This window comes from Hemicordylus capensis, chromosome 3, assembly GCF_027244095.1.
Source record: "Hemicordylus capensis ecotype Gifberg chromosome 3, rHemCap1.1.pri, whole genome shotgun sequence".
NCBI lineage: Eukaryota > Metazoa > Chordata > Lepidosauria > Squamata > Cordylidae > Hemicordylus > Hemicordylus capensis.
Window position 1 is genome coordinate 185,478,472 of NC_069659.1, and position 26,140 is coordinate 185,504,611.

Sequence of the window (26,140 nt, forward strand, 5' to 3'; positions counted from 1 at the left end):
TTACCTGATCCCAGCCACCCCATTCAGCTTCCTGCTGGGGTGCTGCACCTCCCAATAACACCCAGCATGGCATGAGCACACACATGCACAGACACTGGCACCGTGGGTCATTGCGAGTGCATGTATGTGTGGATGCCATGTGCGTGCTGGCGCCGTGGGTTATTGCGAGGCGCACAGCCCCAGCAGGAAGCTAAATGGGGTGGCAGAGAGCAGGTAAGGACCTGCTCTCCTTTTTCTTAAAGTTGCCGTTCAAATTCCCCCAAAAGTGCTTGAACCACGGTTCATGCATGCGTAGCTCCCTATGAGGTCTATACAAAATTTCAGCCAAAGCTAAACACTCCGTACAGCTTTCCTGAAACTGTGCAGTGGTGACCATACCCACTGTACATTGTGTGCTTCCCCAGCACTGGTGGGGCTCCTTTAAGGGAAGCAGAGCCTCTTAAAGCCCTCAAGAAGGTATGCATGGAACACTGGGAAGTGTAGTCCTTCCTAGCACTTTCCCCATAGAGCTTTATGGGGGGAAACACTGGAAAGGACTACACTTCCCAGCAGTCTGTGTTCACTTTCTAAGATGGCACTGGTGCTTGACAGGATTCTGTTTCTCTTGAAGTTCCCCCGCTTCCTGCTCAGTGCTGGCAAAAGAGCAACACTCTCAGGTCAGGAGAGTGGGAAATGGCTCTCACACTGAATGTTTTTTGCCAAAGTGACTCCCACCTGAAAAACAGTGAAGAACACTGCCTTAGAGAGACAATTAACACAATAAGTTTATCCTTATTGTCACCAAGGGTCAGACTAAGGCTGTTAAGACTCACTGCCTACCATCCACTGACGAATGCTGATCACTGCCGCACAGAACCTGGCAACTCTATAAGTGATGGCAGGCTTAGTCAGAAAGCAGCAAGGAGCTGTAGAATTGGCTTGAATGTCCCGGATACTTGCATAGGAATGGAAGGATCAGGGAGGCATGAATATCGCTATAGAACAAACAGTGGAGGAGGACATGCTCGGTAGTTTCGATCTGCCATGAGTCACAGGGGCATAGTCGCTCTGCAAATGGAGTCCTTCTATAATGGCCTTCTAGCACTGCTGATGGGAGGCCATGATAGCAAGCCAGAGTGAGCGCCCTTCTGTGCTTTGGAACCTCCAGTTAGGTGAAGTATGCTGCTGGAGAGGCAGAATATTTAAGCCCATCACTGGTATGAATGTTCAGGACCCTGCTGAGATTGGTTTGGTGCTCAGTGTCTATAATGCACTGCTTGATGGTGGTTTTCACCTGGTCGTAACCCATACTAAACAAGGTCAAGGGGTAAAGATCCACGGTAGTTATTTTTGCCTCAATTGTCTGAATCCATCTAGATTGGTAATCATTGAGTGGGGGGGGGGGGAGACCAACTGGGCAAAAGGACAGTCTGAGCCAGTAGCAGAGAATGGCCATCCACCCCCTAGCCTCCAGCTTGATTAAGCCTGTCTCCAGGTGCAGAGTGGCACTGGAGACACATTTTGGTACTCAGAGCGCTGCCCTCAGGAATTTAGATTGTACAAGTTCCCGAGTCGCAAAGTTGGGAAGGGGCCCAGTCGGGCACCATAGAGGAGTTGAGCCACTCAGTCAGTCATTTCAACACTGGCAGCTCATTTCAGTCTCAGACAGTAGAACTTCACCACAGCAAAAGCTGTCAGACCATAGCAATTAGGTATTTTTGTACAACAGTTCCCAAGTTTTACTGTTTGAAATATGATGTTAAAAAAATGAATGTTTACAACTCTAAAAAATCTCAGTGCTACATTAGCAGCATATCTATATATAAAGTAACTACCCAATAAAATTCTGCACCACACAGTTTAACTATTCAGTCTAGTCTACCAAGAAAGCAGCAAACAAACGCAATTCATTCAGTTCAGCTAGAACTGAATTGTTGTATTTTATTATTCATGCCTTGGTTGGACATTCAAAATCTGATATTTATACAAATGTCTGATTTACAGACACGGATTCAAAGCTGCATTTGGAAATGTGTATAATAGTTTTAAGAAAAAACCACAAGTGAACAGCTTCATCCTTATGCATGCATACTAGGAAGTCAGTACACATCCCGAAACTGTGCAGTTGAAATTCTTGCATTTATACAATTCTGTGCCTAGGAATGTATTACATAGGATCATCTTAACAGCTTGTCTATACAGAGTTTAATATAATGGGTTTCCCAAAATGTCCTACTTGGAAAACAATGTTTAAAACCATCCTGCTGACCAATTAATTTATTTCAGTGGAGGGGTGACCCCTCTTTCAATAGTCTCCATACAACAGATGAGGAATATTTCCATGCACATTTATCTCAAACTAGTCACTTATAGAATTGCTTTTTCTCACTTAGGCTATACTTTTATGAGATTACTTGAGGATTAGGGTCAACCTCAAGGTAGTGTCAATCTCAAGGCAGAGGAGGGTTCCTGCTTCTTCTTGAGAGCTGCTACATCTGAGAACACTAAAGGCTTTATCTTCTAATCTACTGAGAAAGAACACACCATACTCAAGGTTTTACAAGTGTCCTTTGTACCCTGACTTCTCTCATTGCAAAATCAATTAAAAGGACATGTAGCAGTGGAGGTGATGCTAACGTCCTTGAATTAATGCCCTCCCAAACTCTAGTATACCCCACAATGTGGGGGGTGGGGAGAGAAACTGCACAAGCAACACTGACTTATCCCATGCTCAGTGAAGCCGGAAAACAGTCACATTCGTGGTTTGTTTTTTAAAAGAAATATTTGCCAGTTTTAATGAGAAAGTAGTTGTTAGTAAGCAAACTACGTGCCAGATAACTAGGGACATTCTAAAGAACTCGATATAACAAGCAAAACACAACTGACTGCATTAGGAAGCCGTTCCATGCAAGGACATCATGGATTTTTGTTTGTTTACATTTGTGCTAGCAAACTGGTAAACAAGCAATCAGTTCAAATTCTTTCAAAATGTTCGCATATTTAATCTGAGGCTATAAAACATCTCCCAGAGTTTCAGAATCTCTTGTCCCTCTCTTCCATTTGAAGTAGTTTTAAAGAAAGACTTAAACCTCCCTTCACATTTGTACTGTACTGTACGTCTGTCTCCACATACTGAGCGCAAAGGTCATGTGTTTGGATACCCAGCCTCAGCCAGCAGGAACAGCTAGAATGTTTTTACTGCAGAAAATAATCAACAGCATTCTTTTAAAAGCAAGAACAAGTGAGTCATTTCTCTGATTACCCACTAAATAAGAACACATTTTGGGGAGTAGTATTTTCCCTCAAGTTCTAAAATTTATTTCTATTTTTTATAAAATAAAATTTCATATTTTATTTTTATTTTTTATTTATTTTTATTTTTAATAAAATATAAACAAACTAAAAGATAACCAAATATTCGCTGAATAATTACTCATTTAAGCACAAAGCACCAATACTTTGCCCTAAGGCCTTCAAATCTGGATGGTCATCTTTCCAGTGGCTTTCTCAGAAAAAAGTGCACCCAAGGCAACTAATGCTAGTCCCAAGACAGCATGAGTAGCTTGACAATTTATCTCCATTGTATAATGCAGGAGGAAATATCGCTGTGAAGGGCAGCTTCACTTGTAGTGGTTACTTTTTTCTTTAGAACTTGTGAGATTTATGCTGCAGAGTTGGGATGGGGATAACACAGATTGCCAAGAGCTATATTTAAAAACAAAAAAAACCACAGAGACACCCAGCCATTGCAGAAAGGGTACACATGCTGACATTCACCACTTTTTATGTCTGCTCCCACACTTGAGCTGTACAGTGGAGGAAAATTCAGCCTCTAAAGAATGTAAAAACACAATCAAGGTCACATATTGGCATGAGGGGAGTTGCGTTGCTCATCACAGCACTAGCCACCCAAGAGGTAAACACAAAACTTGTGCAGCTACATTCCACACAGCACTATACATCCAAGTGATATGCTAATTGAGGGATAAATTATGTTTCCCCCCAGGGACAACTTAAGTTCTGTGGAAATGCAATATCCCCATCTTAGAAACAGTATCTGAGGCAAAACATCTGGATCATTCACAACAACCGAAGACTTGGGATAGAGAGGCTGATAGAACTTGGTTGAGGGTTTTTAGAACAATTTCAAAACTCCTCCTAGCTGCCAACCATGGTTTTACCAGCTGTGGTTCTGAGTATATGTGAATAGGAAATCATAACAGGTCTTGCCAACCGCAACCTGAGTATCTACAGTTGGTGAGGTGGTTTTTTTTTAGTTATGTTCAGCAATTTTGTGGGATTCAGAGGTCCAATCTGCTCATTCATCTTGGTGACCCTTGCTATCCCTTACCAATTTAAAATGCCTTTGAGTGATTTGGAAGGGTTAAGAAAAGTTCCAGAGGTTCGATCTCCTTATTCTTTTTGGTGACTCTTTCTGATGTTACAGGATTTTTTTTAGCATTTTTTTTGTATTTTTTCCTTTGTTTTTAGGTGTTTTTGTAGTCATGGTTCTCCAACCCCCATTTCCCATAGACCTTAATTCCTCGTCAACTGTAAATTTGCCAATGGCAAGTTTTTGCCAGAATGGAACCCTAGTGGTTGGCGAGGGCTGACTGTATTGTCCTCTTCCGAATGCATTTCAAAAATACATCATGCCTTTATTGGTGTCCACCTCTCTGTCACTTTCTCCTCACAGCAAGATGGCAACTGGGAAAACATGTTGGAAAAGCAGATAGTTTTGTTATCGGTGGGGGAGAAAACAATAATCAGTCAGCCCCTTTCTCTCCATGTACCCCCACCCCACCTGGCTGCTGGCTCCTTGTCCTGAAATTTCACTCCTTTTCCTGGAGATCCCAAAGATAGTATTGCTCATAATGTGTAACAACTTCCAAAGCAGAAGCCATATTAGTCTGTTACAATAAAACACAACTACCTTTAGAACTATCAAATTAATTGTAGCATAAGCTTTTATGGATTAAAATCCACTTCAGCAGATGGGTCCGTAGTCTGCTTAACCATCAATAAACCTGTTACTCTTTAAAAGGGCCACTAGATTCCATGTTTTTCAGGGGCAGAGTCACCATTGGGTGAATGGATTTCAAGATCTTGGGCCGCCACCAATTGGGGCCCTTAGCACAGCCCCAGACACACACCTCGCGCCTCATTTGGAGCCAAAATCGGCCCGTGCTGCATTGGCAGTGTGGCTGGAGTAACTCTCCCTGCCTTAAAGGCAGGGAGACTCTCCCTGCCAATGGAAACTCTCCCTGCCAATGCAGCGGGGCTGATCGATCTTCCTCCCAAACGGGGCCACTTTAAGGCAGGGAGAGTTGCTCCAGCCCAAGCTGCCCAACACACGGCCCTGTTTGGAAGGGAGACCACGCACCTATGTCTGATGTCAGGAATGGGGGCGTGGCTAGCTGGGCCACTGTGTCTGAGGTCAGACTCGGAAGGTGGTGCCAGGGGGCTGCTGCCACGGCCACACACAGGCCACCACCAGCCTTGCCCTGCTCCTGTTTTTACTTAACAGTTTTGCAATTCTTTATAGAAAATACTTTAAAATATGCACACAGTGTAACTACTGATGCCATCATCTGAGGTGGAAAGCCAACACAGAGAAGGATTCTATTATTTATTTGCTTGAGGGAGTTCTTAACTCTTTCCCTTGTGCCATTTTCCCTTTTAAAACTGCCGCACCAATTATGCTTTTACCCCTGCTGGAAAATTTTCACCAGGAAAATAATAATAAGAAGTGGTCAAGAAGTATCTTATTCCCTGCACCATCTTCCATTCAAACCACAGATTCTGAAGCTGCATTGTGTGTGTGTGTGTGTGTGTGTGTGTGTGTGTGTGTGTGTGTGTGTACACATACACACAAAATTTAAGTCTCTAAAAATAATTGTGGAACCACACATCTTATATAATTCTGAAACAAGGAGGTGGCTATAACCCAGGTCACAACCAAGTATCTAAGTCCAGCTGAGGTGCCTTCTGATGGTAGTGCAGGCCTGGGCTCTATTTGACTACCTCAATAAGATAGCTCTTCTCTTTTTCCGTTGTAAGAGGAAGTGCTGACAGTGGTCTAAGTCTCGGTCTACCTCTTCTCTGGTTCTCTCAACACAAATAGAGCACTTTGCTACCAGAAACCTCTAAAAGGCAGATATGCCAAGGATGATGATGATGATTTTACATTTTATATCCCGCTCTTCCTCCAAGGAGCCCAGAGCGGTGTACTACATACTTGAGTTTCTCTTTCACAACAACCCTGTGAAGTAGGTTATTAGACTCAGGATCTCAAATATAAAAGCACATACTGCAAACAGTCCTTATCCTTATTCCGAACTAAAGAGCTATTTCATCAAACACTTCATTGTAGCTATTTGAAAATAGTTTATCTACCATTGCCAACTGATGAGGAAAAAACAAGCCAAGCCTACTCATCTGTCTTTAACAGTAGTATTAGATGCATAAATCAGCAGGTAAAGATTTCCACAGCATGGAGATAAGCATGGCAATTACTAATGTTTGTAGATCAAGCTCACTAAAATATAGGATCAGGCGTCAGTAAAAACACAGAAGTTGGCAACTCAACACCATGACATCAAACACATATGAAGAGGTATAGAAGGCAGTTTTTAAGCAGCATAAGAAGCTATATTCCAACACATATAGGTCATCAGTAGCTCTTCATCAGGAGAACATTAAAAGAGAATGCTTGCTTTTTACTCTAACATCTGTCTCTTGTAAAATACTATCATATCATGTAAGAAGATGTGAAGAAGCAAGGGTCATATTTTTGTTCTGGTCATGAAGAGAGGATGCATTGGATGCATCTACCCCAAGAATAAGGGCCTCTGTAAACTGGTCAAAAGAAGAACTGGAGTATAGCACACTTTTAAGCTTGATGGAGCAAAGGGAATTTAACAGCATCCGCTCTTGTTCACTCTGTGCCCCAGGGGCCCATGCTGACTGAACAGGAAGGAAGTGAGTTTCCAGAAAAGGGCACTGCAGACCACAGGCCCTGGGCTTCAATGTGAAGGGAAGAGATGGCACAGAGTTGTTGGGGATGGCCCTTGCCTTTTCCAGATGCTTATATGCTTGCTTTTGTGGCAATGCACACAAGCTGAAGAACACCTGCATGGAATTTCTACTACTGCTTCATAATGCCTTAGAGAAGCTGCATGGCTTCTGCAAGGGCAAGTCTTGCCTCACTAACCTTTTGGAGTTCTTTGAGAGTGTCAACAGATATGTGGATAAAGGTGATCCATTTGACATAGTACACTTGGACTTCCAAAAAGCTGTTGACCAAGTTCCCCACCAAAGAATCTTAAGTAGACTATGAGTCATGGAATACGGGAACAGGTTCATGTGTGGATTGGTAACTGGCTGAAGGACAGGAAACAGAGGGTAGGAATAAATGGACAGTTTTCACAATGGAGGGAAGTAAGAAATGGGGCCAGTACTCTAACTTGTTCATAAATGGGGTGAACCAAGTGGCCAGATTTGCAGAGGACACTAAACTATTTAGGGAGAGCAGGTAAGGACCTGCTCTCCTTTTTCTTAAAGGAGAAAAAAGGGGCTCTTGGGAATGGGATGGGTCACAAGGTAGTGGTTCAGCACCACTTGCCCTCCCTGTGGTGCCGAACTGGTTCATACCTCTGTTTGTGCACATCCCTAATATAGATTTATTAATAAAAACAAGTATGGGATTATATCTAATCTTATGCCAGGGCTTGACAAATCTCAGGATCCAGGGAGCCATAACACCTAGAAATTTAACCATGGCAGCTAGACTAGAATATTCACAAGTACTGTTATTAAATAAAATATTTATCCCAAGCAGATCTGTTTCTGATCTAAATATGTTACTTGTCAAGGGGATAAAGAAGAGCACATTCACTCTTTCCCCACAATGTCTCTCACTAAACCCAGTAATTTTGTCAAGTGTCCGTTGTCAGGCTCCTAAATTTTGGGGTTGAATCCAAGATCCAGAGGAAATTGGTTGAGGCCTTTTTCCGCACAATAGTGGGAACAAAATTTCTCTCCCCCTTCCCCACAGGATCCCTCTGAGAAGCCAGGCCTGAGAGACAGGGGTTCTCAGGAATGGGATGGGTCACAAGGAACTGCAAAGGGAGGAGGCAAGTGCCCCACTACACTTCTCCACACTTCAGGTGGTCTTCCACAGTCACAAACACATGGGCACTCTCCTTATATGAGCAATGCTCCTATGCCTTGCATATTTAATACTACTTCTCTGGCAAGCCCTCAGCCATATTTCTCAGTTTCGTAACTCCTAATGCCCAACATTTACCCTTTTCCCTTCCAGACACCATCCTATTCCCAGAATTTTTTTTTTTAAATCATATTGATGCAGAGCCAAGTATAAGGTTAAGAAACCACACACACACTTAAATTGACATCTCTGTAACTGATCCGTATAATTTATTTTGAGCACAGAATGTAGGTTTCCTTGGCACTGAATATGAACAGTTGTATGTGTGACAGCAGAAGGCTCAAAAATAAGCACCTGGGCTCTCTAACATTTCCATACTGCTACTTGCTTTCATTTACTTATAGTATCACAGATGCTTTTGTTGTGGCTTCTTTTTGATTCAGTTTCTTGCATGCTACTTGCAGCAAAGTTTCTAATAGATCAAATATCACAATTTACTTAAAGGAAGAATTAGAAGACTTCACCTTGAAGACCAGCAACTGCCTAGAGTGCTATGACTTAGGTGAAGACAGTTTGGCACTTCTATCTACCATTTTTGGTTAAAATACCTATTTATAGCGGAACCATTTAAAGACTAACAGAACAAATGAAAGTACAGCTTCTGTCTATTTGAGAGGCTTTCCTATCAGCCATTTCAACACTGGTACTGAGATTCTGACAAGTTTTACAGTCAGAATCTAAGACTTGGTGTGACTGCAAGTCTTACAATAGAGTACCTTCAGGGACGTAACTATAATAGGGCAAGGGGAGACAGTTGTCTGGGGGCCCACTGCCTTGGGGGGCCCTCCCAGAGGCAAGTCACATGACTGACTCCCCCAGCCATGCACCCACCCAGGCTTCCTTCAGTTATATTCATCCTCTGAAACTGATGTGAGTGTTAAGACCTGGAGCTACCAGAACAACATGTCTCTCTCTTGCATCGTCCACAATTTACACAACCTTTTAAAAAATAATTTAGGATGATGTTCTATTGTGGCACACACACACAATGTTTTTTGTTACCACTATTCAGCCTCATTTAAGATTTCTTTACTTCATGGGCTGAGCTTCAGTGAGGGGGGCCCATTTTAAAATTTTGTCTCTGGGCCAACTCCATCCTTGCTACACCCCTGAGTACCTTAGAATAGAACACACCACTACAAAACACGAAAGGATCAATTCATAATACAAAAAGTGTACAAATTTTATCATGTCTTCCACCACATATTCTACATAAAAAGGCGGCTTCAAATTTTACCTTATCCCTAAACTTAGAGCTAAACTAGGTATGATGGAGGAAAGTACACCCCCAGCACAGTACTTCCAGTGACTGTTGCTGGTGTTTATCTTATTATTATTTTTTAGAATGTGAGCCCTTTGGGGACAGGGTTCCATCTTATTTGTTTGTTGTTTCTCTGTGTAAACCACCCTGAGCCATTTTTGGAAGGGCGGTATAGAAATTGAATTATTATTATTATTATTATTAATAGTAAGTTTTCATTTTGTAATAAAAATTAAATAGAACCATAGAAGGGGTGGAGGCACACACAGGAAATCAAATTGAGACTGGAGCACTGGGGTGGTGATTAATCCTTTTAGCCCCCTTATTATTTTCCTGATTAAAAGTACACATGCACTCCAAATAGAAGCTTAGGGATACAGTTTCAAATCAGGAAAACAGCCCTCTAGTACAGTGGTCCAAATTGGTCCTTGCTCTTCAGATTCTATTCATCTTTTTAAATTCTGCAGAAGGTTGTGATCACAGATCTTCCGTGTTGCATTTGGGATGTGGGACCCAAAGGGATATTTTCATTACACCCAAGGAGCAGAACATTTTTTGTTTTTTAAATATCATGTCATTTCTTAAGCAGACACTCCCCTCTCTGTGTCCTTATCCCAAACTACTTTTCACAAGAGGTTTGCCAACTGGCACAGGGGCACGTGTCTGCAAAAAGTTATTCTAAAGCCATCTTAGGTATGCAGAGCTAGTTGTGCAGCTCTTTGGTTCCCAGACACAATATGGATATTCCTGCACATTCATAGAAGAAAATAAATAAAATCACATTATATGCTCTCCTAAAAAGCTGGGGAAATGCAGCCATTTAACATAAAGGAGGCTGACAGAGAATGTAACAAAAATGCTGAAACAAAACAGCAGTACCCAGCCAGCACTGAAGAGCATTGATACACACTCCCCCCCCCCCGACCCCCAAATGTAGCAAAGTATGCTCAAGTCTTATGTATTGTTTATGGTGGTGGTAGCTTGAATGCTACAGTAAACAGCACACTATTGTATTCACGCACATACACACAAAGAGTGACAACATCACTGACAGGTTTTCCTCTGGTGTGACACCTTCTGTTTTAGAAATCCAACCCAATTTTAAAAGTTGAGCAAGTTTTGTTTTTAGCTGAGAAAGGAAAATAAAGGAGGTTCTCTCAGAAAGCTTTGAGCTAAAGTCATGGTAAGGACTGCCCAGAACAACAGGCAGCAAACCCTATCTAACATCCTTCAGGGAAAAGAGTATTTTGGCAGGTTCAAGCCATGAAGCAAGTAGAACTCTTGCTTGCTCTGCATCTCTCCTCTCCTCTCCCCTGCCATCCACCCACAGACCGCTGCCTTGCACAGAAACAGCTTCTAAATGCAGCATTTCCCTTAGTCCCAACCTGAGACCTTCGCTAAATGTCATTACACAAACTCCTGTGTAATATAGTACTACAGTGTTTTGCAGAATGTCACTGTCTAAACTACAATATCAAAGCAACAACAGCCTTACAGAATACAACTACTATTTATTCCGTAAAATTGATAATTTTCTTATATTTTTATTTTTAAGCTCAGGCACAAACAATTGGAAAATAATGCTTCAGCCCAACTCAGTTTACCAATGTCTCCTCTGAAGCATTTTCATAAGGCCCTTCTATTTCATGCTTAATTTTTTGCCCCCAACACCCGGTTTTATAAACAAGAGTGTGCTATACAACCAACTTCAAAGTAGAGGTTACACCTCAAGAGCAGTTTGTAGCTACATTCGTCTCCTCATTAAAAAAGCATAAAATATATTTACGTTTTATGTACAGGTAAGCCAATTAAGCTCACAAGCTCTCTTAAATCCATTTTCACCTTGCATCCAAACATACTGAGCAAAAATTGGAGGTTTTATTTCCCTCCAACTGCAGTCTCCTCAACAGGATTTTTCTTTTCCAGTACACGAAGCAGTTGTACGTGAATATTCTAAATTATATTCTCTATTCCCCCTTCTTTGTTAAATCTGATCAAGTATGGGACTCAGCTTCATTAACTAACCGAGTCAAAAAGCACACAGCCATGTTTGTTTTAAAAGCTCAACAGGTACACCAAACGCTCTACTAGAATTAATACACTCAAGTTACAGACACTTAACTCAATCAAGTCTATCAAAATTACCTTGATCCAAGTTGCTTGCAGGATCCCAAAAGCTAGACAGTAACAAGAAATCCAACAGTTTTGTGCAGTTAAAATGGCTACTGTAGATTGGGGAAGTGGTGTCTGTGCTTCAGCTTATGAGTCATACATGAAACTAAGTGTTTCTCAGAGAGGCACGCCCAGGTTGCTGTGGGCCCAATTACTCCACCAGGTCAAACATGCAAATCTTCAGGTACAAGGGGAAAAGGAGAACCTGAATCAACCAGCCACACCTTAACTAGCAAGAGCAAAGGCCGAACGATCGCTGCAGCAAAGTGGAGCACACAGACAGCTGAGCTCACACAACAAGTGGACAAAGAAAGGCTGGAGCAATTTACGCAGCACTATCAGATCTACTTCCTTGCACTGTTTGCTGAATAAATGAAGTATTCCAGTGTTCTGAGAAGTTAATGATCAATCCTCAAAACCCTTTATAGTGTCAAGAAACTTAATACAACTTTGTAGAATTATTGTGAAAATTAATTAATTGGAATACAATTCATTTCAATTCAATGGTAAGGAAAGTTATAATTGTTGTCAGAGTAGTCTAAATGCCTAACCTTGTACTGTGTATTTTTTTAAAAAGTCAACATCTGTTACAGTATACCATGCTTTTCTAAGGGTGTTTCTACACTAGAGTCTTTTAGCACTGCCTAGACATTGCATTTCTGCAATTAGGTTGGAAAACAATTAAAAAGATTGTTCCAGAAGTACTCAATATAGTGCTTCATTATCCAACCAAGCCCTTATCTATGGCTGAGGTGCTTCTCTAATGGTTACTCAAAAGTAAGTCCCATTCAGCAAAGGTCCTGTCCGTTGTTAAGTGAAAGTCTCATCTTTGCAGGCTGCGCTCATTTGATTGTTTCTAATCAGCACAGGTAGGGAATTGCATACCATCTCCAAGTTGCCCTAACAACAGTTTCTTTTTCCATTGGAGGGATGCCTTAATTATTTCATCTTTTAAAAGTGATAATATTATTTTTTAAAATGTTTAGAGGAAATAAGTAAATTAAGTCTCCTGCTCTCATGGGAAAACACACTGACATCAGGGCAACTCAGAAGCTCTTCGGTGCTAATCCTCCACCCTGCCCATTAGGACACTGGCTGAATCTGTAAAGATGTGTAAAACTCTAAAGACACAAAAGCTCTGAAAAGCCATAATCATGTCTTATCTGTCCACACTAGACAAAGTGATGCTGCCATTCCAAGATTTTTAGAGCTCCCCAAATAGTCTGTGGGAAAACGCAAGAGAAACAACTATTTCTTGATACTAAAAATTGCAGATTGTCTTGTTTGAATCCAAAGCGAGAAAGTGACCACACATACAAAATTGAACTGAATCGAATTGAACATAGACCAGCAATTATTTAAAAGAACTGAAATGGGGGGTGGGAGGTGGACCATTACTGAGCCTGTTTTACATCTGCACTTCATAGCAAGGCAAGTGTAAAAAAAAAGCTCTTCAAGAAAGGAACCTGGGGCAGGAAACGATAGCCCAGTCAGAAAAAGGAATCAGGAAGGCACAAGGACTAGATTTAGTTTAGCAGAGGGCCAAGATGCAGACAACACTAAGAAGAAGCAGCAGAGTCAGAGTCCAGAGGGCGATTTGAATTACTGAACACAGGTAGGTCAGGCACTAGGCCCAGTGCCCGCAGTTGGCATGGCTCGGCATCTGCCAGGCCCCATGCATCAGGAAAGGATCCACCACTGACTGCTGACGGTATGGCAGCAGCAACCACCACTAATACAACCTAGCTGCCATCCCCAGTGGGGCTAGAAGGAGGGAAAAAAATGAGAGAATGGTTGCTACTACTCATCCACCCTGGGCCTCATCCCCTGCTGATCAAGGAGGAGAGCAACAGCATTTGCTGCAAAATAGGCAACCTGGCCTGAGGTTTCCTCTTTCCCGATAGCAGTAGCTGTGGCATCAGGGAAGGGAAAGAAATGGGTCCCAGCCCAGCTACGTGGCATAAAGAGCAGCAGCAAGGTGGCCCACTGAAGACAGTTTGCCTGGGACACATGAATATTGGCCTTCTCCATTAGGGAACAGGAGAACACCTTGGGAAGCTCAACGAGCAATTTTCAAAGGAAGAGTCAATGGTAGTACTCTTTCTGAGCCACTGGAGTGGGCCTTTATTGGCTTTGATATTGGGAGAGGTGGAGGAAATTGCATCAAAATGTAAATGAAGTTCTTGACTAGGAAAGATGCCTGAAATCTAACTATGCTCCCACTTCTAGCCTCAAAGGCTCCAGAGAAGCAACTGCCAGAGCATCCTTGCACACCTTCTGTCCTGGAGATGGAGGAAGGACCTAAATATTATCTCAGGAAATGTGCATTAATTACCTCTGGAAAATGTTGGAATAGGAATACCAATGCAGGGGCAGGGGGCATCTGTACAATTGAGTCTTTGTCCTTCTTGCACCTGACAATCTGCATTCTACCAATGCCCCTCCCCAGTTGGTTTTCCTTCAGCCAGGCTCACTTCCAACTCACAGCCCAGATGTGGAGGTTGGGGAACTCTCAGCAGCACTTATAAACAGCTGAAGAGGGAGAATCGGTGGGAAAGCTCAAGATTAAGCACACACTCCTGCCTAACCCTCCCTGGCAAAGGCCCGCCAAGCCGTACATATGAGTGTGGGATCAGCACTTGCATCTCAAAACATACAGGCCTGCACTGAGCATCACTACAGTAGAGCAGCAACAAGTGCTGCCTCTCCTAGCCTAAAACAGCAAAAGAGTAAGCACTGCACAGCTCTCCTAATTCAGCCTTGGTCCTCTTCAGGCAAGAAAGAGTACTCTGGTGCTCTTCCCACTGTAGAGAAGGAAAACCAGTGCAGCAGCCAATAGGCAATGCCATGCATTCGCTCATTTAGCTCAGCTCTAAAAAGCAACCATTTCTGAAACAACCAGTTCAATAATCAATACTTGATTTGAGCAAATATTAACCCACTTTGCATAGCTGTAGAGTAATAATGTTTGGCATTTATACAGCACCTTCACCAGTTCAAAGCACATTTACATGCATTACCTTGTAATCCTTATAACAAGCCTATCATTTAAAACTATCCCCATATTGAAAAGGTTAGGGGGAGGGGGGCTAAGAGAGAAACTTGCCTAAAGCCACCTAAGTTCAGGGTAGAGGCAACGTTCCAACCAGAGACTTTCCTGATCTGTAGATCAGTTTATTGGCCACTATGGTACATCAGGTGTCATAACTATGGCTGGGGAAATAAAGGAGCAATTTTAAGCTAGTTAGTAGGAAAAGGGGGAGTAACACAACAAGGTGAGAGTCTTTCTTCTGAAGACCAGATTTCTGGCCTTGCCAAAAGACAGAAGCATACTGCCATTCAAAGCCAGGCTAACAACCACAACAGAGTATTTCCCCTCCACCTTTTCTCTTCTGAAGGTTGAATGCACAGACTATGATTCCCAAAGCACTGGAAGAGGGATTGCAAGCTGTCATTGCCTGTGGATGAATGTTTATTTTTTGCATTCCACTACGGTAAAACCAGTTCTGCAAGTTTTCTGAGTGCTTCTGGAAAATCCAAAACAAGCCCTGAGAAGTATGTCAGCACAACTAAAATGGTCGCGTTTATACTCTGGCGCAAGCGTCGTAGGTGCATCGTGGACAGCAGTTGTGGTGAGCAACATAATTATCCTCTCTTTTGCTCCAAGACCAGGAGTACTTTTAGAAATTTTACTTATTTATGACAGCCACAGAGATGCTCGTGTGCAACTCTTGAGCTATTTAATTTCCCAGCCTTGGTTATATATAGCTTTTAAAAGTTGTATTAGTCAACAGGCCTTTTCACTCACCATGGCAAGTGTGATACAGCCTTCTGACAAGCTTAAGCATTCCTCTCAACTTTGAAGCCGCGGAGGGGAGCAAGGATCATCCCCACAGTTCCGCAGCACTTCTGTTCCCCCTCTCCAGTGCCAAGGCCCACATCTGCACTCGGAACACCTGACCCAGACATCACAAAACCAGTCAATAAGCCCTTCACTTTCTTTCTCCAGCTCAGGGAAAGCAAGGAGCTTGCTTTAGTTGCTGTGCTTCCGAGGTACTCCAAACATCTCACAAATGTAGTAGCCAGAAAAGCCTGCCCACCTGCTAGCACCTCCACCCCAGTCTCCAAGCTCTGGGGAGCAGAGGATTATCTGTGACCTTTTGGAAGTGCAGCACAAGTTCATAAACAAGACCCCCACCCTTAAGGGAGGAGCCCTAGAAACCACCGTTGTTGTTTTGGTTGGCCATCAATGGCAACCAAAATTCACTGACCCCTGTAAACAGCTTCTCATCGGGTTGTCTGTGGTAATTACCATCTCCAGGCAAAAAACGTCCTAGAAAAGAGAGTTTCCTTCCCCTTTCAATCTATTTTGATGTCTGATCAACATAGATACATACAGGAAAGGTGATGTAATAAAGTCTTATATTAAAAACACGAAATGACCTCTTACAATTCTTGAACTATCTCAGACCTACCTTATTATACAAAATTATTCACCTTTCAGTCATTATCCCATGTCTTCACATCTATACGCAAAGGGATAGTCTTAATTTAAAACTCCAAGAGCTGAACAATACAGTTAACAGCATATTCTACAGAAGGGCTGCCCTGCTGGACCAGGTCCACCACTTAGATACTAATGGCTTCAATATTCTCTGCAGCATCACAGAGTAACTCTTCACACATGGGAAGCTTTGGCCAATCTCAGTTCAGAATCATCCACTAAATATGCAGATGTTCATACCCAAGGAATGCTATTTTTCATTGCGGAAATATTTTGTATGAGCTAAAACATGCAAGCAGATGTGCAGTGAGGCTACCACACTATTAGCTGTGCCAACAGTATTTAGCTGTTCAACTTTCTTTTTTAAAAAATATAATGTGCTTCTATATCTATCAGGGGAACAAGAAGAATGCCAAAGCCAAAGGGATATGACGCCAAAGCTGCAAACTAGTTCTGGTCCATACTTTTTCTGTGCTATCAAAATGCAAACACAGGGCACCAGAAGATGCTCAGCTATTGATACTTTCTGAATTCTACACATTTCTACAATGTTGTGGAAACTTGCTATAGATGAAGAGATACATGATCTACTGAACAAACCATAAGCATAACAAAAGGAAGTACTTCTGCACACAATGCATAATTAACCAAGGAAATGAACTACTACAAGATGCGACAATGAAGCCATTAGTCTAAATTGCTTTTTGAACAAGTTGAGATTAATTGATGGAAGGGAACCTATCAATGACTATTAGCCACAATAGCTAAATGAACCTCTAAGTATGCCTTAGTGTACCAGCAGCTGGGAGACACTATCAGCCATGGGCTGCTGCCATTGTGTTTTGCTTGTGGGCTTCCCAGAGACACCTGGCTGGCCACTACTGGCAACAGAATACTGGACTAGATTAAGCAAGGCAATTCTTAATGGATACAATGGTGTAAAAGACACTCTGAATGGCCTAAGTTAATAGTAGTCTTTTGTTAAAGCTCTGACCCCCAAACAGCAATTGTGTGCACAGACAGCTCTGCTGCAGCAAGTGCACAAAACAGCTACATCCAGCAACTTTCCCACCGCAACACACACACACACACACACACACACAAATCTCCCTGTTTGAGGAGGTATTCAGCTTGAGAACACTCTTCTGCAGTACTTAGAGCAAGAACGCAAGAAGAAACATGACTGACAACTTATTGGATTGATGGGTTAAGACATTCTAACTTAACATATGAGGGAGTTGTGTTAAAGAATAAGAGATATTATGGGGCAGGTTCAGACATCAGGGCAGCAACCAAGTAGGAGGAAACTGCTGGTTCCCACCAAGTGCACACTCTCACAACTACCACCGCTTCTGTGACCTCTGACCCACCAATATTGGGTGGAGAATGCCAGTAATCCCACCCAAGACTCAACCCAACATTTGGAACCAGACCTTTGAAGCTGGCTTGACAAAGCTGGGCTGAGGTGGATTACCTACCTTCTCCACCTAACACTGGCAGCAGGTTCAGATGTCAAAGAAGCAGAGGCAGTAGTGGAAGCACGCACTCGGCAGAAAACAGTGATTTTCTCCTACTTATTTGCTGCTGTGCTGTCTAAACTCACCTATATGGTAAAGAATGTGTTTGCAAAGCAGTAGAGAGAGAGAGAGAAATCTAAGAGACATGAGTGCTGATTTTATTGCATCTACAGATTTTATTGCATTTATAAATCACAAAACATAAAACAAGATCATGGAGAACAGGTACCACTACAGCAAAGGTAGTAGACTAAAGTTCCTCAGCAGAATCGGCAATCACTCCTCATGCTCACACACACAGTCTTTCAAGCAGTTCCTGAACAATCCTGAGAACAGGGAACAAATTAACTTTCCTCAAGAGTGGGAGGGAGAACATTTTCTTCAAAGTCACATCTCCATGAACACAGCTGAAGGAACCAGGAGCTAACAAAGGCTTCAACATCATCTCTTCACCTCAACCCAATCAGCTTCCAGCTAACTCCTTTGGATTAGTAGTGTAAGCTCAGTGCAATCCTTGAAAAACATCTTGTCATTTGCCTCCTTGAAATGATATATCTTACAGTCTTAGGCATCTTCACTGCATGCTGCTTTGGGCAGAGCCTCTTCACTGCTGATGTAGAGGATCCCATTCCTCATGTGCCAAGGTCTCAGGAGCAGGGCCCATGGAGTTTTTTCCCCTGACTGATGCTGCTTTAGTCCATTACCACATCACCCATTGTTGCAAGGTAACATTTTAGAATAGCCGTCTAATATCTCAAAGTGACCCAGCTGCATTTTTTTCTTCAGGTTTTATTATTCTGCTCTTTGGTTTTGTTTATTAATGTGCTCTTCCCAGACATCTACACCAACACATTTCTCATTAACTAACTGATGATGATCCAAGACAGTTGGGTTGGATCATCACCCAACCACCACCACCTCCTCCCTTTAATGTTCCTATTCCTCTCTTAGCCCTACTCACAGTCTCTCCCATGTTTCCAGTCTTGTTCTTGGTCCCAATTCCCCATCTCTCTCTTGTTTCAAAGAAAAAAGGGAGGTACACCAAGACCAGCTGAGCCAATAAACTGGTAACCAAGACCAGTTACCAAGTTACCACTGACCCATCCAGCAGACCCATGGAATGAACAGGGACTGAAAATACATGCCTTAACATGCATCATCAATTCACCGTTTGCCTAGGACCAGCGGCACAAAAGAAACTACAGAGAGCAAGATTAGAAATCGGCTGACTCCAGATGTTGCAATATTTCTGCAGCCTTTGGGGGGAAGCCAGGTGCACTGATTCTCATTTGCATCTTTCTTCCCTGAACAACCTATACTTTGTTATTGAACAGCCCTTCCTCTAATAATACACAAAAGGAAATGGTCATGCTGTACACCCCCACACCCCCAAGTAAGAAGTCTTGTGATAATTTCACTCACATCTACATCACTTTGGTTTCACATGTGCACACACAGCCCAATTTTCACTTGTAGGGCTCTAGCTGTACTTCATCCTGATTGTCTATTCCATCCTCCATTGCAGCAGTTTTTCAGAATATTACTTTATCTTCAGAAGCATAATGTTAAGGTTGGGTTTTTTGTTTTTTTTTTGGTACAGAGTACACATAGTCTTCAATATTTGGGGCCACTGGTGGATCCTTCCAATGTTGAACTACAAATGTTTGAGACCACAGTATTCCCACGCATTTGTCAAAGCCACAGTTACTAGCCTAACACATTCAGTTCAGATCACTCTCCTCTCCAAAGGGCCATGTCCCTCCCTATGCCATTACAACAGAACAGGAGCTGCTCTTCCATGGCTTCATCCCACACTGCCATTGCAATATCTGATGAACTGTAGGGGTAGGATCAATCATACAAGTCATTCCCACCCAAATATGTATACAGCTGGGAGCACAGCTGGGCAAAACAGTAGGAAAGGCCCATATCTGTCCTTATTCACAACATTCTAAATGCCAGTGTAGCAGCATGAAATGAAGGCAGAGCCAAGCAATTCCTTCACTGTTGCACGCTTATCTTGCTGTTGTGACTCTTATTGATATTTTGTTTATTGGATTTTAAACTGTTATAATGGTTCTCTTTTATAAGCTGTCTTGGGAAACAATTCGGTCAAAGGGCAGAATATAAAAATAATAAATAAGATAAAACTAAACTAGTGTGCAACTGCAGCAACGTATTAAGGGGCTCCCAATTCTCAGGAAGATGCTGAAAGGCATCATCTCATACTGTGCAGGAAGAGGCAATGGTAAACCACTCCTGTATTCTACCAAAGACAACTAGAGGGCTCTGTAGTCGCCAAGAGCTGACATCGACTTGACGGCACACTTTATCTTTAATTCTCAAAAGATACAGCGTTGCTTCTTGTGAAACAGGTGATCACTGCACTTACAGATTGAGTGGCCAGGTGTTCTTTCATTTGAATCTTGGAAGAAAAGGGAAAAAACCACAGAAAACACCAGCCTACTTTTAACTTTCAAACTAACAATATATTTCCTATTCTAATTAGATATTTCAAGATTCTTACTATGAATTTATTGAAAACATAAAGAACACAGAAATAAAGGAAGAGAAAAACAAAAGGAAACATAATCTTCTCAATCAACTCATTAGTTTATTGGAATACAAAGCAATTCTGCAGCTTCCTCTCTCTCTTTCAACATGAGAGAAAAAACCCACAAGACCTCTAAAATCCTCTGTAATGGTACAATTTGTATCTGATCTCATTGTACAAATACATGTTATTGATCCAACGTACTCAAGAGCTAGAACACAGTTTTATTTGCTGAAATGCTAAGGAAGTAGTTTGGCCATCAAGGAAAAATATACCACCATTAGTCAACAATGAACGTTGGTCAGTTCCATGCATTTCAACTGAAAAAAAAAGCACAGATGAAAAATTAAGGATTTCAAAAACCTACACTTGAGAGAGAAGATAAACTATAGAATATTTGTAATTTGCATGTCCTTATTCAATAGAAGGGATAAGTGAAGTCCTGTTTTCAAGTACTAGGACTAAAAAAACCACCCAAAATATACAGGTGAAACTCGGAAAATTAGAATATCGTGCAAAAGTCCATTAATTTCAGTAATGCAAATTAAAAGGTGAAACTGATATATGAGACAGACGCATTACATGCAAAGCGAGATAAGTCAAGCCTTAATTTGTTATAATTGTGATGATCATGGCGTACAGCTCATGAAAACCCCAAATCCACAATCTCAGAAAATTAGAATATTACATGGAACCAAGAAGACAAGGATTGAAGAATAGAACAATATCGGACCTCTGAAAAGTATAAGCATGCATATGTATTCAGTACTTGGTTTGGGCCCCTTTTGCTGCAATTACTGCCTCAATGCGGCGTGGCATGGATGCTATCAGCCTGTGGCACTGATGAGGTGTTATGGAAGACCAGGATGCTTCATTAGCGGCCTTCAGCAATTCTGCATTGTTTGGTCTCATGTCTCTCATCCTTCTCTTGGCAGTGCCCCATAGATTCTCTATGGGGTCAGGTCAGGCGAGTTTGCTGGCCAATCAAGCACAGTACACTGTATACTTTTCAGAGGTCCGATATTGTTCTATTCTTCAATCCTTGTCTTCTTGGTTCCATGTAATATTCTAATTTTCTGAGATTGTGGATTTGGGGTTTTCATGAGCTATATGCCATGATCATCACAATTATAACAAATTAAGGCTTGACTTATCTCGCTTTGCATGTAATGCGTCTGTCTCATATATCAGTTTCACCTTTTAATTTGCATTACTGAAATTAATGGACTTTTGCACGATATTCTAATTTTCCGAGTTTCACTTGTACAATGTAACAGAATACAAAATAAAGTGCAAGAGTACAATAAAATGTAAAATCAAGGAAATATTATCTCCCCTATACCAAGGGAATACCTTAAAGAGTATGTCTCCTTACAACCCCAAAGCTGTCAAAAATGCAGTTTAGGGATTATTCATTCATTTATTCGATTTCTATACCGCCCTTCCAAAAATGGCTCAGGGCAGTTTACACAGAGAAATAATAAACAAATAAGATGGATCCCTGTCCCCAAAAGAAAGGGCTCACAATCTAAAAAGAAACATGAAATAGACACCAGCAACACTCACTGGAGGTACTGTGTTGGGGGTGGATAGGGCCAGTTGCTCTCCCCCTGCTAAATAAAGAGTAATTATGTGCAAGAGTAATCAAGAGGAAAACAAAGAAAGATGGTATATGCATACTGGTCCCAATTTTACTTGCAACAACTCTCATGCTTAACCTTAAATAGCTTTTTGAGCAGCTGGAGGGTTGTGCAGGGCATCTTCTTCTGAAAGGGGGAAAATCTCATGTCAAACAGATGCAATCCCCCTGGATCTCCCTTACTTCAAATATCAGTACAAGGCTTGGAAGCCAGAAAGCCAGTCCAAAATGTATTAAAGCGTGTGGCTGTCTAGGAAAAGTGACTAGCAACAGGGGTCGGCATCAGACTCCGTAAGACAGCTAGCTTGGCCCACTCAGACAAGCAGCTGTGAAACCAGAAGCAAGAGTAATCAAACAGGAGGCAATTGAATAAAGGATAAGCAAAGCAATGTGTGTAAGGAATGGTGCCATGACAAAGAATCTGGCTCACAACTGGCCTGCATATTGTTCCTGTGTATGGCTGCCGCAGATGATGTGTATACATGTAGGATACACTATGCAATTTTGATAGGTGGCTACATGGAGAGAATAGGCAATTATTATCCACCTCTGATCCTGGAGGCACAGCAGCCACAGCCCCGCATTCTCAACTTGCAGTAATGTTTCCTCCTATGACCATCATCATGAGTCTCCCCCTGGGTCTCCTCCTGGGTGAGACAGTCACTGATCTCTCACTCAAGATCCAACACAACTAAAAGAGTATGCCACACATGTTAGAAGTGCTGCACATAAGCCTACTTAGACTTTTATTTGCGGTTCAGGGATCAAATGCCTTCTTCTGGGCAGTGCTCAAACAAAGTTCTCCCAGTTTGGCTCAACATACGGTACAGACTGAACCAGGTCTAAATGAATAGACTAGTGAGAATTGCAGAAAATAAGGTAGTAGAGGGCAGAGTAACCTATGAACAAAAGTTGAATTCTGACTCACATACTCTTGGGCCACAGGAGCAGACCACACCTGGTGACTTGCTTAGGCATGTTTACACTAGAAAGTAACCGTATGATTTACATCTTCCTGACATTCAGAGGTGAGGCAGAACTCAACAGGGTAAAGCTCAGAACTCAAGTGGTTTGAAGTATCTTTCAGCTTGGGGCAAATGCATGTAACAAAGCCTTGACAGGGACTCCCCAACCTAGGAAAAACAGTCACAGAAGGCTGTGATTTTGAGTGGAGAAGCAGCAGGGTGTGTATAACTCTCTCCCCATCAGCTGCTGTTCCATTTAAACCTCTCTCCGCAGGTGCTTTTTCTCCCTTTTGAAGGGTTCCATAGGCATGTTTACAAGGTTCATCATGCACCTGGCACCCACAGGAGAGAAAGCGACTGGGATTTAGCTTTTGAGCACAAAAACAGCTAGTGGGGAGAGTTAAGAACTACACACACACCCCTCCTCAAAAATTACAGATTCCCAAAATACTTTTCATTAAAATGATAATTTTAAAACTGCTGTGACTTCATTGTCACAGTGTGTTACAGGTGTGTAACAATGGTGTTACTGGTGTGTAACATATTTGTCCATCAGCAAGTCAAATGTTTAAATCTAACTATTTGGGTTGATCTGCATTTTATAAGCAAGTGGGGCCAGAGGAAAGACCAGAAAAGCAGGATTATCAGATGTCAAAGCAAACTGGCAATGAATACTGAAGGTGTGAAACAGTAAAAGGAAGCCTGCCTTATCCTGAAAAGCGCTCCAGGGAGAGGAATACTTTTAGGCATAGGATTACAGAGCATCACAGCTAGAAAGAACTTGAAGGTTATGTAGTCCATGTGTTTCTACATAAGAATTAATGCATACTGATGGTGAGGGTGTAGTTACAGACCACAGCTAATTCCAACATATGCTTTTGAGGGCTTTTCTTTCTTGGCACTTGTTTGCCCCATGTCTATTCACAAACCTACATGTCAACCAGTCTTGTTCTGCCTTTGCTGTACTGCTTGTATAATTCTTCATTATACTGCATTATACAGAATGTTGGGTGGTAAAAAATAAGGGTTGAGATCTACACTGATAGAATGTTATCAATTATAGGATTTACACACAAAAACAAAATGGCATATTGTGTGTGTGTGTGTGTGTGTGTGTGTGTGTGTGTGTGTGTGTGTAATTAATCCCAGCGAAGGCAGAAATCCTCATATTTGTGTTCCCATTAGCAACAAGAATTAAACCCACTATCATAACTAATAGCACAGTGCTTTGTTGACCAAAGAGCACTAATAGTATACAGTGTCATTTAATCACATGCATATTTATGTATTTTTTATTTTTCTATGTAAACCGCTTTGAGAATTTTGTTAAAGAGTGGTATATAAATATCCGCCGCCGCCGTCGTCATCATCATCATAGCAATCTGCTAAGTGTCAGAACCCAGGATCCTACAGGAAATCATCTCTTCAACAGTTTTCACACAGAGGCAGACATCTACCCTTTCCATACCTAAGATCTGCCAAAATAGATACCAGACTGAAATCACTGCTGGATTTTTCTGCCACCAAGACCCTGATCACTCCACTCATTTCATGTAAGGAGGGAACAGTCATAACATTCAGGCCCCTGTCTAGATATTTTGAAGTGGCAGGCTTAAAGACACATTAAAGGCAAAGTGTGCCGTCAAGTTGGTGTTGACTCCTGGCAACCACAGAGCCCTGTGGTTGTCTTTGGTAGAATAAAGGAGGGGTTTACCATTGCCATCTCCCACACAGTATGAGATGTTGCCTTTCAGCATCTTCCTATATTGTTGTATTCGAACTGGGAACCTCTGGTTTGCTAATCAAGTCATTTCCCCGCTGCATCATTAGGTGGCTTAAAGATACATTGGGATGGCCATAATAAATCAAAGCAAAATTGTAACAATACAATTGATTAAAAATGGTTCACATAATTAAATGTTAGTAACCAATTTTACTAAAATAAAAGATCAGTGCCAAGTGCCCATTATGCTGTTCTCAATCAAGAAAAATAAATGCCATATGTCCACAAATATATTCTGAAACTTTGAAAATTGATGCATACTCACCAGACTGGAAAATGAGAGCCAAGGAAGAGCTACATTTGACAATGAATCTTACCTCCTTTTCCTTCATCAATAATTACATGCAATAGAAGAAAGCCAAACAGAACTGCTATGCTTCTCTTTTCTTGTCAATCAGCCCAGTACCCAAAGGCAAGGTTTTGCACTGAACAATTGAGTGCAACACTGCCTGCAAAATATCTCTGTAGGAGAAGTGTGAAATAATCTAATGAAAGTTGGGGGAAATCAGGAAAGGGGTCTAGAATATTTTAGTGGTGGGGACATGCGCACAAAGGTAGGGATGTTCGAACAGTTCAGTTTAACAGTCCGATGTCAAACTGAACCCCACCAGTTCAGTTCAACATCGGACCAAAACCCCCTGGCCACCACGCATGGCCAATGTACCTCTGTGTGGCCGGATCATGACCCAGGCCACGCAGAGGCCCACTGGGCATGCACAGTGGCCTCCAAATGGCTGCGAAGACAGGGGTGAGGCACGGAATAGGCCGCAGACCACCCAAACAGGGTGGGGGCATAATTAAGGCCCATGGGGGAGGGGGAACCTCTGAAGACACCCCCCCCGGTGGCCTTGGAGAAGCCCCCTGGAGGAAAAGGAAGAAGGAAAGAATATGCCATCAAATCGGTGTTGAGTCCTGGCAACTACAGAGCCAAGTGGTTTTCTTGGTAGAATACAGGAGGGGTTTACCATTATTGCCTCCTGAGCCATATGATGATACCTTTCAGCACCTTCCCATATCACTGCTGCACGATATAAGTGTTTCCCATAGTCTGGGAAACATACCAGCATGAAAACTGACAGCCTCTTGTTCCCTAGGCAAGTTGCTTTCCCGCTGCGCCATTAGATGGCTGTGACCATCAGGTGGCTTTTTTGGTACCAAGTATATATATATTTAAAGGCAAAGCTCGCAACCCCCGCCCTCGGAACCAAATTGGGAGGTTTCTGAGGGAGTGCCAGACCAAACTGGCCCAGTGCAGTTCGGACTCGAACCGAAGCAGCAAGTTTTATGCACACCTCTACATAAAGGCCCCCACGAGTATGGCATTGACCACAACAAGGCCTTTAAATCCAGTCCAGACATTCAGCTAGGGTGGCTCAGAAATAGGGAAGGATGTCATTTGAGATGTTTATGATACTCTATTTTATCTGCTGTATTATGTTATGAGTGTGTGTTTGCCTCTCTCAGTCTCAGGAGATTTAGCAAGGCGTTTGGCTTCCCCTCTTGCCAATACTGAAAATATCTGACTGGCAAGCCAAA

At 42.2% G+C, this 26,140-nt stretch overlaps 1 protein-coding gene across 5 annotated transcripts in view; it reads right to left on the reverse strand.

The window, feature by feature from the left end:
• The window catches only part of ELF1 (E74 like ETS transcription factor 1), a 98,714-nt gene that overhangs the window by 60,373 nt on the left and 12,201 nt on the right, over positions 1 to 26,140 (reverse strand). The window contains exon 1 of one of the 5 annotated variants that reach the window (XM_053307410.1): positions 11,616 to 11,720. The exons of the other annotated variants lie outside the window; for them this stretch is intronic. The gene's annotated coding sequence lies outside the window, so the exon portion shown is untranslated. Of the gene's footprint in view, positions 1 to 11,615; positions 11,721 to 26,140 lie in introns of those variants that run through there. 5 annotated transcript variants of the gene reach the window in all.